The 5394-nt window shown below is 55.4% G+C and overlaps 1 pseudogene; it reads right to left on the bottom strand.

Annotated features, from left to right (window-relative positions):
• Positions 1–2690: 2690 nt before the first annotated feature.
• LOC147905288 (18S ribosomal RNA) lies at positions 2691–3870 on the bottom strand (annotated as a pseudogene).
• Between the last annotated feature and the right edge of the window lie 1524 nt (positions 3871–5394).

Here is a 5394-nt window from a genome sequence, read left to right as displayed (position 1 = left end):
CTGCTGCTCTTGGTGGTCCTGGAGTGAGTAGTACAGGGTGTTGGGGAGGTGCATTCGGGGTAGTACGTGAAGGAGCCGCACCAGAAGACCTATTGCGTCTTTTTCTCTTTCTTGGGCAATCTCTAGCAAAGTGCCCAAGGGTCCTGCAAATCCTGCACTGGTCCTGTCTACCTAAAATCTCGACTCTCTATCGAAAGAGAGAGCCATCTGGGCGCTGAAGCATGATGTGGTCATTTGAGATGATAGCATCAGAGACAATGACCCTAACTCGAGGCACCCCGTCTGCTCTGATTGCCTCTGCCGAGGAAGAAGGCATGCCAGGAAGGGGGGGGATTTCAGTGACCACTCTGAATGTGGCTCCGATAGTAGCAAGAAGTCGATGGTAGACCTGAGGAAGACCAGGAAATCTAATGAACAATGATGTGACCTGATTGTCCTCCTCGACCGGATCGAAGCCCAAGGTGTAGGGCAAAAGAAAAAGCCTCCTCGAACCCAAAGCCAGAGGATTAGCTTTGAGAACAAGGGCCGTGGACTCGTGGGAGTCGAATACCACTTGGAAGAATCCACATCCCAAAAGTCGAACATCTCTGAAGTGTGGGACGAGATCTCTTGGTAACGCCGCTAGCATCCCAGTCTCTAGCCTGTGATCTAGAAGGGTGTGACTCAAAGATGCGGGCGAAAAGTGATGTGGAGCCCTCTAGTTCCACATCTTTCTTGAGCTGTTGCAACTCGTCTTCTGAAAAAATGACGGTACTTGCGGCCGGTTGAGTGGGGATCCATTTGCCAATCGATGTGAAAAGACCGATTCAAACACTAAAAAAGTTCCGTTCGTGAACCTGTTGCCCAAGACGCCCTGGAACACGGGCGCTGGAGGAAGGAGAACAGGAGAGGGTAGGAGAGAGGGGAAGAGGAGGAGAGGAGTCGGGGAGGCAGCAGCAGGGGGGGAGGAGGGAGGCAGGGGAGAGGAGGCCGAGGGGAGCTGCGGGTTAGGAAGGGGGGGGGGGGGGGGAGGGCGGGGAGGGTAATGGCTGGTGGGTAGAGGGTGGGCGGGGGAGAGGAAAGGAGGGGGCGGGGCACGGGGGAGGGGGAGGGGGCGGGTGGGAGAGCGGGCGAGGGGGCTGGGAAGGGGGAGAGGGAAGGCGGGAAGGGGGAGAGGGTGGGCGGGGGAGAAGGAGGGAGGGGGCGGGGAAGGAGGGGCAGGGGGGCTGGCGGGTGGAGGAGAGGGAGGGCGGGGAGGAGGAAGGGGAGCAGGAGGGTGAGGGAGGAGGGAGAGGGGGAAGGCAGGGAGGAGAGGGGGCTGGCAGAGGGGGAGAAGGTGGGCGGGGGAGAAGGAGGGAGGGGGCGGGGGTGGAGGGGGGCGGGGGGGCTGGCAGGTGAAGGAGAGGAAGGGCGGGGAGGAGGAGGGGAGCGGGAGGGTGAGGGAGGGGGGAGAGGGGTTGGCGGGGAGGGAGAGGGGGCTGGCGGAGGGGGAGGGGGAGAGCGGGGGAGGAGGAGAGAGGGGGCGGGGGTGGAGGAGGGGGGCGGGGGGGCTGGCGGGTGAAGGAGAGAGAGGGCGGGGAGGAGGAAGGGGAGCGGGAGGGTGAGGGAGGAGGGAGAGGGGGCTGGCGAGGAGAGAGTGAGAGAGGGAGAGGGGGCTGGCGAGGGGAGGGAGAGGGGGGGCAGCGAGGGTGAGGGAGAGGGAGAAGGGGCTGGCTGAGAGAGGAGAGGGGGGGTGGGCAGCAGAGCTCACGGGGAGAGGAGCAGCTCTGTCCTAGCCAATTTTTATACCTTTTCAGCATCTTTCATACAACACCTTTCTATATGACCTGGGGTTCAGTGGCTTGGTTATCTCTTACTGGCCCACACGTGTTTTTCGAGGGACATGATCTAGATCCAGCTTTCATTGTACGGCGACATTCAGTGGAGTCTTGTTCCCTCCAGGATGTTCCCCTCACTCCTTTCAGAGCTGCTCATGCCTCAGTAGACACGTCTTGGGAGATTTTGGCTAGCATTGCAACTTGGCAAATTTGGAGAGCCAGGTGTACAGAGGCGATGGAGGGTATCTAGGTTCACCCTTCCTAGACTATGGCCAGTATTTGGACTGACACTGTACACACTCTAATGGCCGTTCAGGCGAGCATGCAGGGATCCTCCAGAGCAACCACTGCCAAGAGAGTTACTTTTTTAGAGTTTGATGGGGATCTCCTTTCTTCTCTGAGTTTCCTTCAGGGTTGAGATGGCATTTTCAGCGTCCCCCTTGGTTCTTTATTAGCTCATTTTGAGCTGTTTTTTCCTCATGCATTGCATGATGTACTCGCGCATTTGAGCTTGCCCTCGCGGTTTTCATTCATACTTAATGAAGTAATTTTCTTGAAAAAAAACAAAAAAACAAAAGATTACCCGGGCCTCATGGCCTAGACGGCCATAGTCCCTCTAAGAAATTGGCCACAAAGAGGATCCTTCGTGTAACTAGTTAGCAGGTTGAGGTCATGCTCGTTAACGGAATTAACCAAACAAATCACTCCACCAACTAAGAACGGCCATGCACCACCACCCATAGAATCAAGAAAGAGCTCTCAATCTGTCAATCCTTACTATGTCTGGACCTGGTAAGTTTCCCCGCCTTGAGTCAAATTAAGCCACAAGCTCCACTCCTGGTTGTGCCCTTCCGTCATTTCCTTTAAGTTTCAGCCTTGCGACCATACTTCCCCCGGAACACAAAAACTTTGATTTCTCATAAGGTGCTGGCGGAGTCATTGAAGTAACATCCGCCAATCCCTAGTCAGCATCGTTTATGGTTGAGACTAGGACGGTATCTGATCATCTTCGAGCCCCCAACTTTCGTTCTTGATTAATGAAAACATCCTTGGCAAATGCTTTTGAAGTAGTTCGTCTTTCATAAATCCAAGAATTTCACCTCTGACAATGAAATACGAATGCCCCCAACTGTCCCTATTAATCATTACTCTGGTCCCGAAGACCAACGCAATAGGACCAGAGTCCTATCACGTTATTCCATGCTAATGTATTCAGAGCATAGGCTTGCTTTGAGCACTCTAATTTTTTCAAAGTAACATCGCCGAATCCACATCCCAACCAACTAAGGCCAGGAGCGTGTCCCCGACAGAAAGAATGGAGTGACCGGTGCACACCAGAAGAGGCCAAGGACTTTTATCCATCATTTCCAACAAGGAGATCCATAAATTCATCCAATAGCATGACAGTGGCCTACCCTCTATCCACCCCGAGATCCAACTACGAGCTTTTTAACTACAACAACATAAATATACGCTATTGAAGCTAGAATTACCGCGGCTGCTTGGCACTAGACTTGCCCTCCAATGGATCCTCGTTAAGGGATTTAGATTGTACTCATTCCAATTACCAGACTTGTAAAAGCCCAGTATTGTTATTTATTGTCACTACCTCCTCGTGTCGGAATTGGGTAATTTGCGCACCTGCTGCCTTCCTTGGATGTGGTAGCCATTTCTCAGGCTCCCTCTCCGAAATCGAACCCTAATTCTCCGTCACCCATCCCCACCATGGTAGGCCTCTATCCTACCATCGAAAGTTGATAGGGTGAAAATTTGAATGAAGCATCGCCAGCACAAAGGCCGTGAAATTTGCGAAGTTATCATGATTCACCGTGTTACGAGGCAAGCCCGCATCGGCCTTTTATCTAATAAATGCGTCCCTTCCGCCGGAAGTCGGGAGTTGGTGAACGCATTAGCTCTAGAATTACTACGGTTATCCGAGTAGCATGGTACTATCAAAGAAACTATAACTGATTTAATGAGCCATTCGCAGTTTCACAGTACAAGAGAGTTTATACTTACACATGCATGGCTTAATCTTTGAGACAAGCATATCACTACTGGCAGGATCAACTAGGTAGCTATCCTCGAATACACGAACGGCGCAAGCCGTGTGTTCCGACTTTGCACACGATGTGGCGTGCGGCCTTGGAAAGCAACCCACCTCAGGAGAACAGACCGTGCTCATCGGCAAGGGCCGAGGCACGCCCCGCCATCCAAAGGCGTTCCGCTTGCCCACAAAATGCATCACCCACGCACGCTCGGGCACCGCACAAAGCAGATCCACCAGCACACGAGGGTCACGAATAGCACCCCAGGCACCTTTCACGTTGCGCCTTGCCTATCGCACTCTGGGGCTGGCAGGAACGACCCGATGCCATTTACGGTCGAATCACCCGCTCCGGAACGCACTCATCTAGAGCGGCTCACAACCCCCACGATCAAGTCCTCACGGAGTTGGAACCGCTTGACGGTCTATCGCACAAGGTTTACCACCCTCTGTAGGTATACAAGCTACAACATCCATCTGCGACGGGAAGCACCGATGCAATCCTTGATCATGCAGGGTCCAAACGGTGGCACACCAATGGCGACATGCCCGTCCAAGATGCCACTCGCAATCCCTCATCGCCTACTAGATCACCGGCCGCACCGACTGTGCCGAATCTCACAAGACGGGCACGCACGAAAACGGTCAAAACATTCGGTGTTGAGAAGGGTTCACCCACCCATGGAGCCTTTGGTAGTCACAAGAGGGGTGGGCGACTAGACGCACCACGACCCTCGTTCAACGGTCAGCCTTTGCCCACAAGCAGGAGAACCACTCCCCATAATATAGTCGCTGGCAACCAGGCAGGGTGGCAGCTCCACTCGTCACACGTTCCCCTAAACACTCACGACCCGGGGGGGGGGGCATGGAGTGCGGGGGATGTCGCGCATGCACGCAAGGGAGGGGGAGGCATGGTGGGTTGGGGGGCGGGGGGGGGATGGGGTGTGGGAGGGGGGTGTACGGGGTATAGGGGAGGGCGGGGGGGGGGTACGCGACATGCACGCAAAGGGGGGGGGGGATGTTGGGGAGGGTGCCGGGGGGGGAGCATGGGGTGTGGGAGGGGGGTGCATAGGGTGTGTGTGTGTGGGGGGGGAGGTACGCGACATGCGCGCAAAGGGGGGGGTTGGGGAACAGGGGGGAGGGGAGGGTGCACGAGGTGTGGGAGGGGGGTGCACAGGGTGTTTGGGGGGGGGGGGGGTACATGACATGCATGCAAAGGGGGGGGGGGTACGCGACATGCGCACAAGGGGGGGTTGGGGAAGAGGGGGGGTATGCGACATGCGCACAGTGTGGGGGGTTATGCGACATGCATGCGCAAAGGGGGGGGTGGGTGGGAGGGGGGCGCATAGGGTGTTGGGGGGGGGGGGGGGGGGTGAAGGGCAAAATTGATGTGTGTGTGTATGCCTATTGGCTTGGAGTCCTATGTAAGGAGTGTGTGAGTGTAGGTGTGCTAGAAGGTTCTAGTGACTTGGCAGTTAGGTATGTCAGGTGTCTATGATGTGTGAGTGATCATAGGAGTGACTGATTGAGATAATCATGGAGATGATTGTG

This window comes from Dipteris shenzhenensis, chromosome 1 (genome assembly GCF_047967505.1).
Source record: "Dipteris shenzhenensis isolate YYH24624 ecotype China chromosome 1, Dip_SZ_1.0, whole genome shotgun sequence".
Classification (NCBI taxonomy): Eukaryota; Viridiplantae; Streptophyta; class Polypodiopsida; order Gleicheniales; family Dipteridaceae; genus Dipteris; species Dipteris shenzhenensis.
This window is presented reverse-complemented; position numbering and strand designations above follow the sequence as displayed.